The sequence below is a fragment of the Peromyscus maniculatus genome, chromosome 11 (genome assembly GCF_049852395.1).
Source record: "Peromyscus maniculatus bairdii isolate BWxNUB_F1_BW_parent chromosome 11, HU_Pman_BW_mat_3.1, whole genome shotgun sequence".
In the NCBI taxonomy this organism is placed as follows: domain Eukaryota; kingdom Metazoa; phylum Chordata; class Mammalia; order Rodentia; family Cricetidae; genus Peromyscus; species Peromyscus maniculatus.
This window is the reverse complement of record NC_134862.1, coordinates 22,805,106-22,828,502: the sequence shown is the minus strand read 5'-3', so window position 1 is coordinate 22,828,502 and position 23,397 is coordinate 22,805,106.

The following is a 23,397-nucleotide window of genomic DNA, read 5'->3' as shown; positions in this document are numbered from 1 at the left end:
TAAAATTCTTCGATATTATAATATAATTACATCTTTCTTTATTTCCTTTTCTTCCTCTAAGCAGGTATCTTTTAGTGGCAATATATCCAAAATAATTTTGTTTGTAATAAAAGGGGCCAGGCAGTGGTGGCACACGTCTTTAATCCCAGAACTCGGGAGGCAGAGCCAGGCTGATCTCTGTGAGTTCAAGGCCAGCCTGGTCTACAGAGCGAGATCCAGGACAGGCACCAAATCTACACGAAGAAATCCTGTCTCGAAAAGCCAAGGAGGGGGGGATAACTATTACAGATAATAAAGGCAGACTTAAATCATATAGTTTAAACAATACAAAAAACAGCTGAAAGGCAAGGACAAAAGAAACAATTTTCTTTGAATATGAATAAATGCAGAGGTGTTTGAAGGAGATTTATAGTCACAGTTTCCTATTCTGAAGATGAGAAGAGAGGACTGTGTGTTGTTTTTCCTCAAGCATTCATAACCCATTAGAAGTGTTTTTAGAATATTTTCAAATTATCACTTCATTGCTTTTTCAGCTAAACTTCTATCTGGATCATATATCTAGCACTAGAGATGCAATCCTCACATGTGAATTAAAAGTAAGTCAGGAAGTGATTCTGAAAGAATATTCGATTGCATTCCTCCTCCTCTGCTTCCCTCTTAATCTTTGCTGCTCAGAAAGTCTTGTCCCACTAAAGCACTTCAAGTTGGACCATTAGTAAAAGATGAACCCATACAAGCAACAGTTGAAGATCTACTAAGTGTGAAATTAAAGGACACACCATAAAAGTTCAACTCTAACTTTGTCACTATCTACACAAAGCTCTGATGAACAAAATTAAGGCCCCTTTTGGCTGATAGCTTGGGATGATGCATACAGCAGACAGATAACATCACTCAATTCTTCTTAACGCATTAGCGCATGTATTCTTATACTGATTCAATTCTCCTTCAAGATTGGAAAATGTTTGGAACCTACATATAATATAAAGTGAGGATTTGAGGGTAAAAGAAAAATCCAACTCAAAAGTTATAAACATTTGGGGTTTGTTGCTTTAATATCTTTATATCTTACAAGTTTTATGAAAAGTATGGAATTAACTTATAGTTACAAGTATTTTAATTAAAATAAAAACTCAAACTTCATATTTGTATTGCATGCATCTGTAATAATAAAAATTGGAAATTAGAAATTAGTTGATATTTATCTATAAATTTATTTATGTCTATCTGCGTGTATAAAATGCATGTAGAGAATGTTTTACCTTAAAAGACGAGTAGAGGGAATTATGAATAAAACAAACAAATCAACTACAATGAGGACAAAGTTTTATTGCTATACTTCCCACAATATCTAGAAAGCACAGTCAATGTTTCTATCGGTTACTGTAATAACTTTTACTTCTGAATAGTTTGACTGCTTTGCAAATATCCATAATACTTAAAATCTGTTTGTTTCTGATTCCCTTTTCTTGAACATAAAACAAGTAAAACACCTAATATAATGTGATACATTATATTATCTCACATATATTCTTCTAGAAGAATAGAATTAGCATTTTATAATAGTGAGGGATTACTACTTTTAACGCTTACTCACTGTATTCTCTACATTGTTTAAACAGCACTAGCCCCAGAATTTTAGAAATGACAGACTTTAAGCTTTCCAGATGCATTTATAAAACAGAATTTTGTTTCCACTTAGCCATTTGTATAACAATTCTTGTATTTTCTACCAAACATCGGAATCCAGCTAGACCTAAATACACACATGTTGAGTCATGACCACCATGATTTCTCACTCACTACTAAAACGAGTTGTCCTCAGAACAATATGTATGGTATATTTGATACCTATTTGAGACAAACTAAATATATTGTAACTTAGATAAAGTCACTTTTGTACTGATCACTTTAAAATTTCTTTTTTGGACCCAGATCATGGGAATCCATTATTCTTCCCAGTGCCAGGACCATACTTTTGTATGTAAATCCTGCAGAAATTACAAACTGTGGAGTTCTGTGACTGTCTGCCTCTCTTTATCCTCCTGACATCATACTCCCATCTTCATCTACTAGAATAGAGTTGATTAAGACACCTGGGTCTCATGCTGCAGGCATACAAAGTATCTCATGGCCAATAATTGCCAATAGCTCTCTACCTATTAGGTACAACCAATTGCCAGGTATGCCAGTGGAAGAAAGTTCATATCAGTTCAGATATGCTTTTGACATTTCAGCACATGCCCTACATATCTGTATTGGAGTGGGAAAAATTCACCAAGTGAAAAGCCCATCCTATATAAATATGAAACATTACAAATCCCCTAATTTTCTCCCCTAATTTTGATTAATCAACTTCAGACTTTGTAATAGCGGCTTGATAAAATGTGCATCCTCTGCTTTCACAAGTCATTAAGACGACTAATATTTGTTTATAAATGGGAAATATTTGGGGCCAGAACTCCTAAATAATCTTCAAAAGAAGGACAATATATCATTTGTCTATTCCCTTTTATTTAATGTGTGTGTGTGTGTGTGTGTGTGTGTGTGTGTGTGTGTGTGTGTGTGTGTAAGACATAGAAAGAAAGCTTGTGTGGTGCCCAATTGCATACTTAATGTGGCACATATGTGGAGGTGAGAGCTGTGTGTTGATTTTTGCCTTCTCCCTTGCCTGAGATCAGGGTCTTTTTATTGTTGTTTGCTATGTCTGTGTCAGGCCAGCTATTTTTTGAGTTCTAGACTTCATTTGTCATCTCACAGTTGGAATAATGTTACTATAGGCACACCCTATCCTGCTTGCTTTGAAATCAGGTTCTCACCTTTCCAGAGCCGTATTTACAGTCCTTGTTTATAACCTTGTAAAGAACTTGTTCACAATTAAGATGAAACTTCCCATTCAGTTAATATTTCTGACCCAGTTGAACATATTTTATCTTACTTGTTAATGTGAAGAGGTAGTACATTTAGTACATTGTTTTTCAAATATTTTTTCTCTTCCTACTGAGATGAATGCATGTAACTTTATCCTGTAGCCTGTGTCTTTTGTGAATGTAAATTATATTGTTTGTTTTCAGAAATTAAAGCCAACATTAAATTACTAGGCTAAATTATTAATTATATTTTTTTCATTATTGTCAGGCATTTGATATAATTGGTGATACTTAATATTTTCTCTCTTATCTGTAGTCTTTCTATTGTATTTATAAATCTCTTAGTGTAAGATTGGTCTCCAAAATATTTTAAATTATTATATGTTACCATATTTTCTGAAGTAGTTAATTTTGAATGTTTGGTAAAATTTATTAGTTCAATAATGTAACCAGAAATTTTCTTTTTGGAAAGACCTTAAATTTCAAGTTTATTTAGGACTTCTTATAGTTTGTCAAACATCCCTGCACAGACTTATATGTTTGAATACTTGATTTAAACTTTCATGCCTCCTTTACCATGAAATGTAACTAAAATAAGTCTTTATTCTCAGAAGTCATGTCAGGAATCATTAGAAGAGTGGTTGGAGGATGAAGCAAGTCCTCTAAAGAGAGGGCATCTAAGAAGAAAAGGGTTGGGCTGAGGAGTCATCAACTGTCCATAAACCATTCCATAATGTCTTCCACAGTTACCTGTTTGTAAAATGTATTTAAAGGTTTTATTCCTTCTAAAATATCTCAAATAAGTAAAAAGCAATAGAGCAATTGCTGTATTTAAGTGTATAAAATGAATATCATCTATAATTATATGTCAAGTGAAAATCGAGGGAGCATACACTCCTCAGGCCCCTTCCTCCTTTCCATGCTGAAACTCAGAAAGTGGAACTGCCTTTCTGGAATATGTTTTGTACAGTGGTGAGCGAACACTCTTCAGTGACTCAGATCCATGATGCTGGAGACCTCAGCTTCTTCCCCTGCTTCGATTATCACAGACATTTGCTAATGTTTCTGACTGGAAAATATAATGCCGAATGTTGAAAAACATGTGGTGGTTGGTAGGGACTCTTCATGAGTGAGATTTCTTATTAATTGCATCCAAAGCCTTAACATTTAATGTACTCTGTGGTATGATGTATTTTACTATCCAACAGTAAAATTTCTAGCCTGGCACTCATATAATATAATGAACACACAAAAATGTTTAAAAAATAAGAAAAGCAAATCCAAGAAGAGAAACTTCAACAAGCAAGACTGTCAGAGAAACACATAGATGTGTCAGTAACACCAGTGAGAACAGTTTTAAATGTTGAAAAAGAAGAAAGGATAGCAGAGAAAATAGAGGCATGCTAGCAAATGAGGAGGAACATAAAAATCAACGAGCCATTGATAATGGGATAGACACAGTATTCATTTTTTAAAGAGAGAAAAATGAGGGTAGCAGGTTTGGGAAATTGGAAAATAATGACAGCCAAGTTAAAGTAGCTATTGAGGAAGTGTGGGTAAGAAAATGCCTGACGCTGGGATGGAATAAATAGCTCACTCTACAGTTGGGGAGGAGTATCTAATAGGTACCATTAGGGTGGTTCATCATCCTGCTCCACTTCAACATCATCCTTAACAGCACAAAGGGAATATATAAATAATACGTGACTGAAGATTTTCAGAATTGAGTGCACTCTTGTTGCTTGGAATATCATAAATAATAAACAAAAATAAAGCAAATGGGCTTCATATTAACAATTTGATAAATAAGACAAAAGAAAATTCTTCTTGCAAAACTAAAAAGGCATTCAAGAAGACAAATAGAAAAAGGGAAACAGATAGAACCTGGAACAGTTACTGGCAGTCTATTTCTTAACCAGTTGTGTAGGAAGCTTTGATCCTCAGAAGCTCACACAGCTCCACTGCTTGTGACTAAATGCTGTTATAATCAGTGGCACTGAGCACTGGCCACCTAGACCAGAAAACTCACATACTTCTCAGTTAGAGAGGTCTGGATGGCACAGTTAGCTAACATTTTTAATGCATGTAAGTTATTAACTAAGGAGAACCACATAACTTAGTTTTGGTAATGTTATTTAAGCAGAATGAGGAAGAGAAAGGCTTTCTAAGGAGGACTGAGTCCACCCAGGAACAAGAGAAATTGATAGCATACAGTGAACAAATGTGTCAGAATTTCAAGAAGGGAATGATAGCCTGTGCCAAATGACAGAAAAAGGTCAAATACGATAAACCAGGAAAACTGCTCTTGAATTAGACAATAAGAATATCATCTCTGAAAATTGCTGAATAAGGATTGCCCTGGCTTGCACAGAATCAGGTGACTATTTTTATAATAAAATGGAGCAAATATAAATGACTTCCAGGAAAAAAAAAAACTCTAATGAGAAAAAGTGAGAGAGTATAATGGCTAGAGAAAAGTATAAAGGATGTGAAAAACAATATCTAATTGGAGGCATTTTCTGGGAGTATGGAAGTACTAAAAATGTAGATAGGACCTCCCTAATGCATTACTAATTTTTCAAGACTGAGACCCAAAACCAGCTCTCTGCAAAGTTTCTCGCTCATCATTTTGGCAACACTACATAATAATCAGTGCTTCTGTTTTTGCTGTGACCCCTCTACAGACTCAGAATTTTTGAAACACTCCACAAAACACTCTCCATATTGCATCCACATACTCTTGTCTACATCACTAAGTTAACATTTTTCAAAATAGAAGTTGTGACTGATTACTCAATTTCAACCATGGAAGAAGATGTCACATGAGGACTTACTAATAAAGTCACCACAAGAAAGGAACAAGAAATAAATGAGGTAATTCAGTATCCTCAACTACACAAAACTCTGGCAAAGCTTCATTTCAAAGCAAAAATGTGAATTTTGAAAAAAAAATACTAAAGAAAATTCTTCATTAACAATAAAAAAGAAAGCCAGAAAAACAGAAGATGTGAGCCCAAGGTAGCAAAGCTGTGAGCCAGAACTGTGTAGAGCAGTGAAGTTTCAGAATTTGGAGGATAACTCACAAGTGCCCCATAAATGTCCAATCCTTCACTCTCTATTCAATACAAAACTCTCTGAATATATGAGTGTTTCATGTGCCAACAGTAAATAAAATTCCATTTCAATCCAAAGGAGCTAAACGCATGCTAATTTTTTAATGGTCATATGAGTTGAAAGAAGAATAGAGATTTAACATGAACTTCCAGTTGATTAGCAGGAGACAGCTACAGAAAAATCTTACACAGAATTCAAGCAAGAAGTGCATATTTGAAAAGAAGAATGTGGATAGCACTAGCAACTAAAATAAAATCGACAAAGCAGTTAGCATCAGGATACTTAATAGAGTTTAAGGGCTTGTGAAGTTTTTCATCACAATTCCTGCTTCACTCTGCAATGAGGATGCTATGATCTTGAATCACACTGAGGTGTTTGACCCCTGCTGTGACCCCTTCCTAGCCTTTATTCACATTTTGTTTTTTCTGAAATTTTTGCCCTATTGTTTAACTCTGTACCCAACAATGAGGTATATTTATAGTCCTAACATCCTGTGCAGTACAGAGTCAAGTTCCTCAGACTTTTATTATCCTAAGGATGCTGTAGACATGATTTGAAAATGAATATGCCAAAGTGCGGATCAGCTTTACATCCAGTGAGCTAGTGATCAAAGAAATCCATAGTAAAGGATGCATAGAATGCTCTTTTCACATACAGAAGATCTCCTATAGAGCATGGGGCAATCAAAAGAGCTGAGATCCTAAATCTTGTTGAGTTTCCATAACTATGAACAGCACTTATTTTTACACAGAAGTTAGATATCCTCAATCTTAAGGATATTAAATACCAAAATAAGTAGCTGTGAGGAAGTTAAGGAGCATGAATTGAAAATAAAATGCTGTTTATTAAAGCTATTACATCTATGCTCATCTAACAATGGATACAATTTCCTTTCTTTCTTTTAAGATGATGTGATGGCTATTTTGTTTGTCACAGCATTAAAGAAGTTCTTTTACTTTGAAAAGTGGTAAGACCCGTTTTTAAATGTGTCTGTGGAGATTCCTTCAATGATGGACGTGCATCGGTGACTCTCAGAATGTGTGATGTACCATTTGTGGCAGGCTGGCACTGAGGTGTAGTAAAAATCAAGGGGGAGGTAAAAATCTCTTCTAGGTTTGACCCTTCTTGTGTATATTGCTGCCCCAGAGAGACATCTGAGTCCAAGTAGTTCTGTGTTTGACTGTGGATTTTCAACAGTGACTCCTCAGGTTCTTCAAGGTCTTCTGCCTCATACTGGCTCCTCTCTGATGTAAGGTTTCAGTGTCTTGGACTTGCTAACTTCCAGTTTCCTGACTCTCAAGACTGCAAACAGCACTGTGAAACAGCTCATCTTCTTGTCATGTTGGTCAATGTAACAGATTCTCTCATCTAAGTATATATTTATTCTATTGGTTCAGTTTCTCTCTCTAATACACATAACACAACTGAAATCAAATTTCACTAAAAACTAAATTTTAACTATGTAATACAAAGTATTATTGTCATGCCTATACTTCTGAACATGGTACTAAAATGATCAGAAACTACATAGTGAAAAACGTTACAGGTTCTATGTTAAGTAATATTTTAAAGTGTGCATGACTGTCCTTAATCAACTCCACATCCCATAGCACTTGTTGAGATTAGCACTTTCTGAGGAGCCTGGGAGCCTGAAGGAATCCTCCCTAGAATGTTTTCCTGTTATTAACTTTGGCTTTATAATGAAGAAGAAGAAGAAGACGAAGAAGAAGAAGAAGAAGAAGAAGAAGAAGAAGAAGAAGAAGAAGAAGAAGAAGAAGAAGAAGAAGAAAAGATTACTAAACTAAAACACAATAAGATAGAAAATAAATCCAGACATTTATGCTGAAGGCCAAGACTATTACCTTTTCAAGGTTTTGAGAATAAGGGACTGCTAATTGCTCGTCTATGAAACACATATATAGCATGCCCTCTAAATCTAAAGGAATATCAAAAAAACCAAAAGCAGTAGAAGAAGCCTAGTTTATGGAGAAGGGCTGCTAAATGCTATGTTCTGAGCAGATATTGCAATCACTAACTTCAGCTGCCATTGCCTCTTCTGGTTCTACACAATACTGGACCTATCAATACCCAGGCATGAATTAAAGAGGGGATAATATGCCCTACCCCTCTTTGATGGTTTGAATGAAAATGATCCCCGTAGACTCATAAGGAATGGCAGTCTTTGGAGGTGTGGCCTTGTTGGAGTAGGTGTGGCCTAGTTAGAGGAGGTATGTCACTGAGAGTGAGCCTTTGAGGTTTCAGATGCTCAAGCCAGGCCCAGTGTCACTCTCTCTTCTTGCTGCCTTTAGATCCAAATGTAGAACTTTCAGCTGCCTCTCAAGGACCATTGCTGACTACATGCTGCCATGCTTCCTGCCATGACAACAATAGACTAAATCTCTGAATGGTAAGCCAGCCTCAATTACATGTTTTCCTCTATAAAGTTGCTATGGTCATAGTATCTCTTCTCAGCAATAAATACCCACTGATGAACCAACCAGAATTTACTGCATAATTCTACACTGATGGTCACACAGACAGATGGTCCTTTTTTAACTAAATATATTATTATTAAACCAAACAAAAAGACATGGAAATAGGAAACAGACTTTTAGACAGAAGTTGGGGTTGACAGGGGTGAATGAGATATAAGAAAGGTGGGAGTGAAAGTAATCAGAACTCATAGACACATGCGTTAAATTGTCAAAAGCAAAATGTTAATAAAAATAAATGCACAAATAGCAGGCCTTCAGAAGAGCATAAAGCAGAGAACACCAAGACTTTAAATTATTGTGAATAATAATAATAATAATAATAATAATTAATAATAATAATAATAATAACACTTCATCTCAGCCCTCACTTTTGCTTGCCCTCTCTCTGTCTCCATTTTGCCTGGTTTTGTTCTGAAAATAAAAGGAGACACGAGAGAGTACACTGGATCCAAGAGGTGATCTATACCCACCTCAAGTATGCAAATGCAAAACCATAAGCCCAAGAAGACAGAGGAAGGTTTTAAAGCATGCATGCTGGGAGGGGCAGTCCTCAGAGTACTTCACAAGGAGCCAGGGGCCAGGGAACTCTGAATTGACAGCAGTGCTTGTACCTTCCCAGCCCTTCTCACAAATTGGTCTGTTTGTCTCACAGTGCTTTGTAGATTTCAGGAGGGAGAAACAGTTAAATTATAAACACAGGACCAAACATGGATTTCTGGCCTGTAGTAACAGGAACTTAAAAAAGGCTTTGATGGCATCTCCTGAACTCTGTCAGCTCTGCACATTCCCATGGCCCTGACCATAAGTTTTGTCACCCCCGGTGTCGGTGTCAGAGTGTTAACAGATTTGAGTGTATTTTTTTTTTTCTTGATCTGCTGTTTTGTATAAATCCTACATAGGGGGCTGCTGTGAGAAACTGTGATGGAGGAAATTGTTATTGCTAATGGCTCTGAAAGTTGTTAACTTTAATGGATTAGAACTGTGTGTGTATTAAACATAGTGGTTGCAGGTAGCAGGGGAATTAAGTAAAAGACTTCTTAAGCTCAGGCAGGCTGGAATTTCAAAGTTCAAATCACATTAATCCCATTTGATCAAATCACTGAAAGAACAATCCATGCACAAGTCCTGTCATTGCCCCTGGCTCCCAGGACTCTATGGAAGTTGACTCATCTTATCTATGTTTAAATAGGTTGTGCTTTGGATAGCTCTGACTGAAATTTAGATTGATTCTTTCTAATATATTACAGATTATATACCTAATTATATTTTCTTCTCAAATGTTAGCAATTATAGATTATCACTCTTAGGTAATAAATATCTTTTCAAAATGTGAAGATATAGTAGGAGCTTACAGATTTATGCAAAAATGATAAAAAAAATGCATTATAATATAACTTTGAAGGACAAACATTAAAATCTCATAACTATTGGGCAAAAGAGATGGCTCAGAGGTTCAAAACCTGCTTGCTCTCCCAGAGAACCTGTGCCTAGTCCCCAGCACCTGAATTGGATGGTTAACAGCCACTTTGGCTCCAGGGGACTAAACATTCTCTCTGGTTTCAAGGAAGACTCACACATATATGACATATGCAGGCAGAGTTCTCATGTTTTAGGAGTTGCTTCCAAACTACCACACAGAGGCTTAATATTATTTATAAATGCTCTTCCAATAACTAAGGATTGTTACTAGCTAACTCTTACACTTAATAAGAACCCACATTTCTTATCTATGCTTCACCATGTGACACATGGATTGTTGCCTCATTTTCTGTATGTCCTGCTTCCCTGTTGCTGCCTGGCTGCATGGCTTCTCCTCAGCTCTGCCCATCCTCCTCCCAGAGTCCTCTCTGTCCCTTCCTGCAAGGCTACCAGTCTATCAGCTTTTTATTAACCACTGAGAGTAATACATAATCACAGTGTACAGAAGGATTTTTTCCACAGTGGGCATATACTCTCATATCAACTTTGCTTTGTGTTTGAGGTGAGAATTATCTGATACCCAAAGTGGAAGATGCTGGGAATGAACTAGGAAGAAAGTTCCTACTCTGTGTAGAAAAGTTTTGTTGGGTGCTGGCATACCTGAACGATTTTAGTTGCTGATCTGAAGCTTGTATTATTGCTGGAAGATTGTCTTTGCTGTTTTTTAGAGCTGTCAAGAAAAGTAGCAATGTTCAGATGGGAAATCTACGGGGAAGGGTTAGGCTTGCAAGAACAGTCTCCCTTAGCTAGACTGTCTGGGGGATAACATCTCTTACATTACACATATGTCCCTTTTCTAGCCCAGGCTGCTGCATGTCCCTCCTGAAATGGGCTGACCACTTTTTGGGCCTTGAAAAATATACTGAGTTCTTGAGGTTTCCAAGCTGCTAAAGGAGCAGAGAAGAAAATAGAAGGGCTGGCTGTGGGACTGTGGGTGAAGATCAAAGGAAGAAGGAGAGAGTCTAAACAAGCTAGAGGTCCTTGTTTTATATCCAGCACTGAATTTGCAACAGTCCAGGGTCAGGTCATAGGCAAGTTACTGCCACTTCCAGCTAAAGTCAAAGGAGAATCAGCCTGCTAGGGAAAGGGGCAGGAGACTAGAGCTCCAGTGGTTCTTCACGTCTGCTTTTGTTTCTTCCCAACTGCACTGTGTGTACCCCACTTTTGTTTCCGTTTTCCAGTTGTTGACATAAACAGGCTGAGGAGGAAGAGTATTCTGTGGCTCCATGCTCTCTAGGTTACTGATATGGCACTTGCTTACAGAATATAAACTAGAGGGAAAAAAAAAGGTCAATTAAATGATTATACCAAAGGTTCTTTGAATATTGGATTTTACTCAGGCAAGATAAGATTAGCAGTTCGTTAGGGCAACAGGGTTTTAAAGAGCCATATCAATGAGAACAAGTAATCTTAACAGTCCCTCTGCCTTTCATTATTGCTAAGGAGGAAGGACAGTATACAGATACTCATGCCAATCGTACTGGTTTGAATAAAATGCCCCCCATAGGTCCATAAGGAATAATACTATTAAGAGCTTTGGACTTGTTGGGGTAGGTGTAGCCTCTTTGAAGTAAGTATGGCCTTGTTGGAGGAGATGTGCTACTAGAGGGCAGGATTTGAAGTTTCAGATGCCTAAGCTACTCAGTGTGGAAGTCTCTTCCTTTTGCCTATGGATACAAATGTAAAGTTCCCAGCTACCTCTCCAGCATCATGTCTGCCTGCATTCTACTATGCTTCCTGCCATGACAATAATAGATGAACCCTCTGAACTGTAAGCCAACCTCTGTTAAATGTTGTCCTTTATAAGACTTGACATGGTCATGGTATCTATTCATAACAATAAGAACCCTAATACAGAAGTTGGCACAAAGTGCTGGGGATGTCTTTGTGTATGCTGAATGTGTTGCTCTGATTGATTGATAAATAAAATGCTGATTGGCCAGTAGCCAGGCAGGAAGTATAGTATAGGCTGGATAAGCAGAGAGGAGAATTCTGGGAAGTGGAAGGCTGATGCTGCCAGCTGCTGCCATGGTGAGAAGCAAGATGTAAAGTACTGGTAAGCCACAAGCCACATGGCAAGATAAAGATTTATAGAAATGGGATAATTTAAGACATAAGAATTAGATAGCAAGAAGCCTGCCACGGCCGTACAGTTTATAAGTAATATAAGTCTCTGTGTGTTTACTTAGGTCTGAGCAGCTGCAGGAGCTGGGTGAACACAGGAAAAACTCCAGCTACAACAAAGGACATGTTTTTGTCTGGAAGAATGTGGACTTTGGATTAGAAAAGCAGTTGATAGTTCATGTATTTCCATTTGTTTGGCTATTTATCCCTGTGCTTTATCCAACCTTGGTCTCAACAATTCTCGCTCATATAAACTCTCCTCTTTCTCGCTAATTGGACTCCCGGAGCTCCACCCGGGGCCTAGCCATGGATCTCTGCAGTCAGATCCCTCAGTCATTGGATGGGGTTTTTAGCATGACAATTAGGGTGTTTGGCCATCCCATAACCAGAGTAGGTCAGTTCGGGCTGTCTCTTGACCATTGCCAGCAGTCTATTGTGGGGGTATCTTTGTGGATTTCTGTGGGCCTCTCTAGCACTTTGCTTCTTCCTATTCTCATGTGGTCTTCATTTACCATGGTCTTCTATTTCTTGTTCTCCCTCTCTGTTCTTGATCCAGCTGGGATCTCCTGCTCCTCCAAGCTCTCTTTCCCTCAGCTCTCGCCCTTTATTACCCCCACTCATGTCCAGGCTGTTCATGTAGATCACCAGTGGCTGAGGGGCCCCCAACTGGATCAGGACCTTTGAATGGGTGAGACAGTTTATTGGCTTGATCTGTTTGGGAGGCATCCAGGCAGTGGGACTGGGTCTTGTGCTCATTGCATGAGTTGGCTGTTTGAAACCTAGGGCTTATGCAGGGTCGCTTGGCTCAGCCTGGGAGGAGGGGACTGGACCTGCCTGGATTGAGTCTACCAGGTTGATCTCAGTCCTCGGGGGAGGCTTTGCCCTGGAGGAGATGGAATGGGGGTGGTCTGGTGGGGAAGGAGAGGGGGGCGGGAGGGGGAGAACAAGGGAATCCATGGCTGATATGTAGAACTGAATGGTATTGTAAAATGAAATAAAAGAAAAAAAGAAAAGCAGTTGAACATTTTATCGGGGCTAAGTGGGCTGTACTAGGAGAAACATGGAAGACAATGGGGCTGAGGGTGATTGGACATTTGGAAGCCTGGCTCAAGAGGTATTAGAGAAGAATTTTAATATGTAGTCTAGGGACTATTCTTATAATACTTTGGTGAAGAATGTGGCTGTTTTCTGTCCTTGTCCAAAATATTTGCCTCAGTCTAAATTGAACAGTTTTGGCAGAGGAAATCTTGAAACATCCTAATATTGATTCTTCACTCTTGTTATTAGTGTTCAATTGTATAAAGATCTACAATGAAAATAAACATGCTAAGCTAGGAAAAATACAAAATATACAGTTCACAGAGAAAGGGGACACCAGGAAATTAAGTGGAGCTATATTCTGTGTTCAAAGAAATGAAAAGATTAAAGAAAGCCTGATGTTAAATTGAATAAAGGATCTTCAGGGCAAGACCCCACCAAGCTAAGCTTCTAACTTGTGGAAAGGAAATAAAGAAAAACTGGATATGGTGGTACATGACTTTTATCCAAGCACTCTTGAGGCAGTGGCAGACAGATCTCTAAATTGGAGGCCAGCCTGGTCTACAGATCAAGTTTCAAGACAGCCAAGCTTAGGCAGTGAAGAAAACCATCAAGAACAGAAAACTGGTGAAGATGTAAATGAACTAAGGGACCATGTTCCAGCCCCAACAAGCAGCATAACTTTGTAGCTTTAGTCATGTTTAGTCATGTGGTTCTGGATTTAGAGTCATGGGTAGAAGAAAGGTTTATGAAATCTCCTTTTGTGACAAGGAAAGTTGCTGTGGCCAGGCATGTATCAGGGGTGTCCCTGCATGGAGGCCTAGAGAGGTCATTGTGTGAAGCTGTGAAGGTGCATACTGGATTTCCATGAAGACCCAAAATGTTGGACATGTCAGAGATGTGGGATACCTGCTTAGGGCTGCTAATAGCCCAAAAGAAAGAAGTGTGTAACAATCAACAAAGCTAAAAGGAATCGGAAATCTCTAGAGCATTTTGACATCAGACATGTAGATGCATAGTTTAGTTTGCCCAGTTGATTTTCCATCTTGCTTTGGTCCAGTATTCCCTCACTATGATGCCTTTCCTCCCTTTTGGAATGGTATTGTATATCTTGTGCCAATGTATATTGGAAGTATGTGATCTGCTTTTTCATTTTGACTTTACAGGTGATTACATTTAAGAGATTGCATGAATCTCAGGTGACACTTTGAATTGTGGACTTTTAAACAAGTTTGAGACTCTTATATGAGACTATGGGTACTTTTGAAGTTGGACTAAATACATTTTCCACTGTGATATGGCTACAAGCCCATGGAATCCAGGGAGTAGAATGTGGTGGTTTGATTGAAAATGGCTACCGTAGGCATGCAGGGTGTGGCATTATTAGGGGGCAAGGCATTATTGGAGTAGGTATGGCCTTGTTGGAGGAGGTGTACCACTAAGGGGCAAGATTTGCAGTCTCAGGTACTCAAGCCATGTACAGTGTGGCAGTCTCTTCCTGTTGCCTGTGGATCCAGATGTAGAACTTTCAGCTACATCTCCAGAATCATGTCTGCCTGCATGCCACCATGCTTCCTGACATATATGAATACATTGTTATTTTTTCTGTTTCCTCTGGAGAGGGACACAAACTAGACATGAAAGACCTCCCAATGTGTTTTCTTTTGTCTACAAATGAGTAATTATTAGTTAAAAAAATCCCCTAGACTGTGTCCTTTCTCATCCACATCCAGCAGCTTTAAGGAAGTAATACCTCATATGTTTCTGCATATGGGGCTGGCCTAAATATGAACTAAAAGGTTACAAACAAAAAGGTGGGAAATATTAGAATATGCAGAAGCTAGCAGAGTAGAAAGTCATTCTCCACAGCTGTGAGAAGATCGTGGCATTGGTAGAGAGCTAGATAAACTAGCTTCTTCCTATGAGCCACTTAAGTGACTGGGGAAGGTTTCTGTGTTTCCTAGGTACATCATAATTTCCATAAATTGTTTTCAATAAATGAAGAACCCTTAGAACAGCCCCTAGCAGCAATAGAGGAAGGCACATTAGGTGATCATATAGGGTCAGAAGACTAAGAAGGAGTTAAGCACTAGGTCTTGGTAAGCTGATTACTTGTTCTGAGAACCTGGGATGATTCTCCTCCTAGGTTCCTACTTCCTACTTCCTTACAAGGTGGGTTTTCATCGAGTTTCATTATCTACCTTATTGTGGATGCTGCTTTTCTATCTCAAAGACCAATAGCCTGCCGCTGGTCTGGTCACTATGGCCTGCAGATGTCAGAAATAATATTATCCTATTTTTGTGCAGTAAATACTTTCCTGGGGAGATACTACACACATGTCCATTCACCTCACATAGAGAGCCCACAACAGAACAAAGTACAAATCCACTACCAACTAAATCTAGCTTGCTGAACCAATGCATTTTATTGGAATTACTTACAGAATTATGAGTGAGGGGTTATTTACAGGAACAGGAATGACTCAAAGGCAGCCATATCACCAAAGCATCGGTGACAGCTCACAAAAACTGGGAGCCTGCAGCACACTGCAGAGCCTGCAGTCAGCTCACTGGGCTGGAGGATGTGCTTTTCAAGTGACTCTTGTCTAAACCTCTTCCATGCAGCTCAGCTGGTTTCTGGTTTTTTGTTTATTTGCTTGGTTATTTTGTTTTTGTTGTTGGTGGTGATGGAGGTGGTGATGTTTTTTTTCCAGGCAGCTGGTTTGGTCTCAGAGTTGTTTTTGCAATGTTACTCTCAGCTTTTCATTGTTTACTCTGGCAGGGACTGTGAGAGTGCTAGTAAATCTAGTCAAATTTAGGAACTTCCTAAAGCTATTTTGAGTTGTTTACCTCCTTGCTTTAGGAGCTTCCCTGTAGGAGGAATAGTCTAAGCTCAGAGGAAACTGTTACACAACACCTAGTGATTAAGAGTATCTAATAGATATCCACCATTTATGTCAGGAACTGTTCAATCCTGATGATCCTTGGCATTATGATGGTTTCATTACCAATTATGGATGTCTTTGGTCCTCTCTCATTGAATATTCACCTTCTGTGTGACTGCTTTTTATGTTACAGGTACTGTTTGTTACAGCTTTGAGTCCTATGCTTCATGATTGTATGGTCCTGTGTAATATGAACGGTGGACATGAAAGTCATTTCCTCTTGAACAATTGACAGACTAGTTGATAAATAACAGTGGCCTAATTAACAAGAGACTAGCACCACTGAAGTCAAATCTTTTCTCTCTGGGACAATTAATGCTGGATAGCAGTGACTGAAAAATGAGCTACGATATAAGAGCCCATCATCAATGGTACAAAATCTCCCAGGAAGTATTTTCCCAGAATCAACATACAAAGGGTGTGGTCCAGAAGGGGCCAGGGATACAACACAAGCTGCCTGTCAAACTCCTTAATGTTTTAAGTGTCTCCTCTATGGCTAAGGTTTTGAAGGCATGAAAGCTACAGGAAATGCTAGGACTGTAGGACAACCATCACAGACAGTGGTAAATATGGCCTGGAGTCATCCAGAAAATACAAGACAATCTGGTGTGCTGGGGATAGCACAACCAGAGATGTGGAGCTGCCTAAGCCCTTTGGAGCCCAAAAGATAAAGACTAAGTCCCAGACATTGAACGTTGAGATACACTGTTGTATCCCAACTTGGGAGACCTCTGATCAGATTGTAATTTTTTCCTGGTTCTATTTTCTTGGAAACAGAAAGCACATGATTCCAACTGTTTCTCTTGGATTTCTGTAAGTTAATATCACTTGTAGAATTTCTGAATTGGTAGAAGGATAGGCCCCAGAATGAAACAGACACCAATTTCTCCATCTACTCAAACAGCAGTATTTATTTCCCCATTCAGTACATTTTTTCCTTGCCCTCTGGAGCAGTAGTTTTCAACCTGTGGGTCATGATCCCTTTGTGAGTAGATATTTACATTATGATTCATAACAGTAGCAAGATTATAGTTATGAAGTAACAAGGAAATAATTTTTTAATGTTTGGGGATCAGCAATATTAGGTAACAGCATTAGAAAGAGTAGCAGTATTAGGAGGGTTGAGAACCACTACTCCAGAGCAAAGCAGGATCTTCTGCTTTGATAGACTCACAGGATTCTGTTGGGCCCATCAGGGAAATTAAGTATATTATCCTTTTCTCAAGATTTATAAACTTACTTGTAGTCATGAAGTCCTTTTCCCCATTAGTGTGACATATTCACAGATTCCGTGGACGCATCTGGGCAAACTGACAATACATATTGAACCCTAAATATGTAGAAAATATTGGTACTAAATTTACATATTAATGAAGAAATATATGCCTGATATGCTGCTATATCGAGTTTTTGTCAATGATGTATCTCTGCTGTGATTGCTAATCTTGGTAGCCAATCTGGCTGCTGCCAGAATCAAGGAAAATTCAAGATGCTAAGAGATGTTTTCTTGATCAGATTATTTGAAGCAGGAAGATCTACCTTAAATCTAGGTTGCATCTTCCAGTAGCAACCCAGATAAAGGAAATGGCAGACGGAAACTGTGTTTTCTCTACTGGTCCTCCCTCTCTCTGCCAAGCACCCTTATACCACTGTGGCATTCATTCATCAAGATGTGAACCAACATCTTCAGGACTACAACAGAAACTGAAGTGTAGTTGGAGTTTCTTCCCCGGGTCCTGCCAAGCCCTGGCAGTCCAACAGCCCACTTATAAAATAAACACACAGATGCTTATATTATTTAAAAACTGTATGGCCATAGCAGGCTTCTAGCTATCTAGTTCTTACATCTTAAATTAACCCATTTCTATAAATCTATACCTTGCTACGTGGCTCGTGGCTTACCAGCATCTTCACATGCTGCTTGTCATGGCGGCGGCTGGCAGTGTCTCCCTCACTCAACCTTCCACTTCCCAGAATTCTCCTCTCTCCTTGTCCTGCCTATACTTCCGGCCTGGCCACTGGCCAATCAGTGTTTTATTTATATAGAAGGATATCCACAGCAGTGAAGATTAGGAGCTCATTAGAAATCCTCTAGATATCCAGTACAAGACTGAGAGTTCTGAGGCATTTGGCATCATAGAACAAAATACTACAGGACTCTTATCCTATCTAGTATGTCAGGTATTGTTGGACTACCCAGACTGTAAACCCTGTAAGCCAATGTAATAAATAACTCCCTTTTAAATTGTGCTGGGCAAGCCAGTAAGCAGCAATGCACCATGATCTCTGTTTCAGTTCCTTCCTCTTTGTTCATGTTTTCTGTGCCTTCCTGGTTATTATACATGATGTAACCTTTCCTTCCAAAAATTGCATTTGGTCATCATGTTTATTATGAGAGCAGGAAAATTACTTAGTATACCTGCCATAATTTTAGGTGATAATTTTATCTTGCATATTTCAATTACAGAAGAATAAAAACAAGCAGGTATCATTTTACAATTATGGTATGCCAGAATCTAGCATATGATGTTTAAATAAGGTCTCAGTTTTCAATTTTGTCTGTTTTCTACTAATGAGATAAGAATAAATGAAGATGTCTCTTCATCTTGAATTATCATATTGCCTTATGCATCCCCAAATCAGGATCACTGACTTAGAGCAAAAGAGATGTATTCCTCCAGTATTCATATGTTGAGGTTCTAAGTTCCAACACTGCAGAACAAGACTATATTTATTGGCAGTGTTTTCAGAGTGGTTATTTAAAGCAGCTTGAGTTTGTGATGTAGTTCTTAATCTCGCAGGGCCGGTGTCTTTAAGTGAAAAAATGAAGATACAGAAAGACAAAGAAAAGCTATGTGAAAGCAAAAAGAAGATGCCTTCTACAGATCACACTGCACAGGAAACTTTGAACTTATATGGCTTGCTTGCAAGAAGTTAAATTCTGGTTGTTTATACCCCTCAGCCTTTGGTACTTTGTGGCTGAGAATACAGCAGTGCTCTGTGTGGTAATAAATTCCAGGAAAGCAAAAATGAAAGTGTTTTTATACATCATTGTTTCTTAATCTGTTTCAAACACATAAGAGTTGAACTTATTCTTTCCATTATTAACTTTTGTGTGCTATAGTGTCTCCTTAAGATTGGAAAGAACAAAAAACAGCATCTAGAACAGCATGCTCAGTGAGTCTTGGAAATGCTGGACTCCAGCAGTGCCAGCACAAATGGCTTTGATGCCTTAAAGGATTTCAGCAAGCAATGTTCTGTCCATGTAACAAAACACAGTCCCTTAGAAGTCCCTCCTGGGCTGAAGTTCATTTCAGTTTTTAGGTTGCTATCTTAAGACTTGAGAGAATATTTACTTTGAAATTTTATTTTGTGTTTTTCACATTGTATAAGAACACTATTTAGCAGATTAGAAAATGTGTTGGAAAAAATGTGATATTAAATCCAACAGATATCAATAAAAAGCAGGGGGAGAGCGGGCTGGGGTTTAACTCAGTAGAAAAGATTGTTCTCTGTTTTGCCCAGAGCCTTGGGTTCCATCTGAAACTTCAAAAACTGAAGAACTAAAGACATAAAATGAAAGTGACTAATGTGTCATAAAGTCATAATTTGCCCTTTATAAAAATCTTGGACAACTTTGTACTACAGAAATATTTCACTACAAGTTTAATCATTAAGAAATATAAGGTAAGCTACATGAGCCTCTCTACCATTGCCACAATGTGAATATCTTTGTAATGGAACTGGCACTGCATGGTGTGTTCACAAACCAAGTCTATTCTCACAGTTTTGCTGTAATGAGAAAAAACTCACCCTTCCCCATACTCAGAAAAATAAATTATAAGTAATCCTGATGTTTCCTTACTTCCCATCAAGGCTTATATAGCAATGTTCATTGTTATGACTTGGTTCTCAAATGTTCCCCAAAATTCACCTCTTGAGTACTTGGTTACACATTGATGGAGCTAGTGGGAAGCAATGGAGTCATTAAGAAGTAAGTTCTGATTCCCTCGTGAGCTCCATCTCTTCATTTATTCTACAGGCACTTATTGGATGATGTGATATCTACTAAGTCAAATAATCAGTTTCTCAGGTGGAGACTGAACAACTTTAATATATTATTTCTGATCATGACCACTAGCAGAATAGTTCAGAGTAAAGGAATAGGGAAATGACCAGATAGGTAACCATGGCAGAATAACTACCTGTTAGAATTTTAGAATATTTTACTGGAAAACCTACTTTTCCAGCTCAATCTTAAATGTGCTTTCATTTTTACACCTATATCTGTATTCCATTAATTAGTTGCTGTCCTATAAGTGTTCTTTTCTGAACCTTATGACCACCTTCAACACAGGCCTAGAATATGTTTCAAATGTCATAAATTTTAATTCTTACCCACTTTGTGTGCTTTTATGAGTGTATGTGCACTAAATACTCAGTAACTGTGAAAGACCACAGTGACTCCAGTTTGTGACTTAATTCCATCTTGACTTAAGGTCAGACAGTTGAAGCTTGTTATTGCTCCTCCAGACTGAATACCAGGATGGTTGGCCAAAGGCATGGTTACTAGATGTTTTGCTCCTGAAGGCCAAATAGCAGGATGATTGGCCAAAGGCAGGTTTACTAGATGTTTTGAGAATTAAGGAGGTGTTTACGCTTGTTTGTTCCTTGAATGATAGTAAGGAAGTCTTTTGCTCCCTCCTTGCTTTGGGTATAAAATGGGTATGAGAAATAAATTTGGGGCTGCTTCAGTATTCACTGAGAGCCCTCCCAATTCTATCTTCTGTCTCTTGTCTCTTTCTTTCTTAATCTTCACTCCCCTATTCAGGTGCTATTTGACAAGTCGGCTGGTCCTGACAAGTAATTCAATGTTTTACAGAAAAATCACTAATTAATTAATAAAGACTTATTCCACTGCTTAGTTATTATTTTTCTTTCAAACAGGTGAGTATAAAATTATTTACTAATTAATATACGGTACTTATCATCTAATGGGTTTAAAGTTAAACTTTCTCAGACACAAGTGCTAATCACTCAAGATATTTGACTATGCCATTCATATCATTATTATAAATAATATGCAAAGAGTCAAAATGCAAAGAACACAATTGATTTGACAATTGGTTTCATAGAATTAGTCATAGTCATTTGACAAGTGCTCAAAAGTTGTCTTCTTTGGGAGGTAAGGAAAAATATCTTTTATTCAGTGGTAGTCAGTTAGAAACCCATTGAGATGCAGTTTATTGTGGCCCTTGTTATACATTGTCCATGGACACAAGGCTTTGTTATCAAAATGCAAATACATCAAATAAGTACACAGTAATGTTTATTAGCATGGACTATGAAGAAGATTCCCTTTTTAGAATGTTCATTGCCAGCATATGGGCACACAGACTCTGGTCTTCTGGATAAGGTTTAGTCAATGTAGCAGGCTTAAGGAAAATATTTGGAATTACACTGTAAAAACAAATAAAACTCAATATAAATATCTAATAACCAAGATGATGGATTGATGTCTGTACATTTGATTAGATTTTTTATGGGCAAAGCTGTTGGATTTTTATATTTAGCTTTTTGAACCCTTCATATATTATTCTACAACTAAATATTAATCTTCTATCAGATGTATACCTAGAAATTATTTATTCCCATTCTCTAAGCTATCTCTTCACTCACTCTGTTTCCTATGTTATGCAAAATCTTTGTTAATTTTATTAGATCCTATTTCTTTGAGTCATTTCTTGAGCAATTGGATTTTTTTTTTCAGAAAGTCCTTACCTATGCTAAAATTATGATTTAAGAGCTTTAGAGATTCTTTGAGTGCTATTCAAATCATACATTAAGTTCTTAGATCCATTCAGGAATTCTACAGTATCATCTGTAAAGATCAGGTTTCATTAATCTACGTGTAGATATCTGTATTCTCATCATTTGTCAAGGAGGTTATCATTTTTTTCTAATATATGCTTATAAACTGTCAAAATACCATGTTTATCTTTCTACATCTAGGTTACTTCACTCAGGGTGATTTTTTCTAGTTCCATCTATTTGGAAATTTGGCAAATTATTGATGACATTGTTTTTAACAGCCTTGTAGTAATCCATTGTGTAAATGTACCATGTTTTGTTTATCCATTCTTTGGTTGATGGACATTTACATTGTTTCCAGTTTCTGGCTATTTTGAATAAAGCTGCAATGAACATAGTTGCACAAGTTTCCTGGTTGTATGGTAGAGCATCCTTTGGGTATAAGCCCAGGAGTGATATAGCTGGGTCTTGAGGTAGGTGGATTCTCAATTTTCTGAGAAACACCTACATTGATTTCCAAAGTAGCTGTAAAAGTTTGCACTCTTATCAGCAATGGAGGAGTATTCCCCTTGCTCCACATCCTTTCTAGCATGAGCTATCACTTGTGTTTTTTTTTATCTTAGCCATTTTGACAGGTGTAAGATGGAATATCAGAATCATTTTGATTTTCATTTCCATGATGATTAAGGATGTTGAACATTTCTTTAAGTGTATCTTGGCCATTTAAGATGCCTTTCTTGAGAATTCTCTGTTTAGATCTGTACCACATTTTTAATTGGATTATTTGGTTTGTTGATGTCTATTTTCTTGAATTGTTTATATATTTTGAAGCCCACCCTCTGTCAGATGTGGAGTTGGTGAATATCTTTTCCCATTCTGTAGGCTGCCATTTTGTCATTTTGATGGTGTCCTTTGCCTTACAGAAACTTTACATTTTCATGAACTCCTATTTTTAATTGCTGATCTTAGTGCCTGTGCTATTAAACATAATATGTACTCACTTTAAGAGGAATATTAGCCATAAAGTTTTAGATAACCATATCACAATCCACAGATCTAAGAACCTAAGTAGCAAAGAAGACTCAGCAGGACACATAAATCTCACTGTGAAGGGGAAATAGAATAGACACCAAAGGTAGATGGGGGAAGGGTCTGGGAGTGGAAGTGGGAATAAAAACAAGAGGAATCTTTTGGGAGGAGAATAGAGGGTACTGGGAAAGACAGTTGGAGCCATGGGTATCTCTGGGATAAGCTAGAAACCTAGTGCAATGGAAATTCTTAGGAATTTATGAAGGTGACCCCTAGCTAAGAATCCTATCAATGGGGGTTAGGGTAATAAGCTTGAAACAGCTATCTCCTGTAACCAGGCAAGACTTTTAACAGAGGGATTTGGACCCCACTGAAGCTAAATAACCTTTGACCTACAATTTGAGACTCTACTTCTTCCTTGGGATGATTACCTGTTGAGCTTGAGGGAGGAGGAAATGGAAGTCAGTGACTAGGGTCAAAAGACTTGTGAGT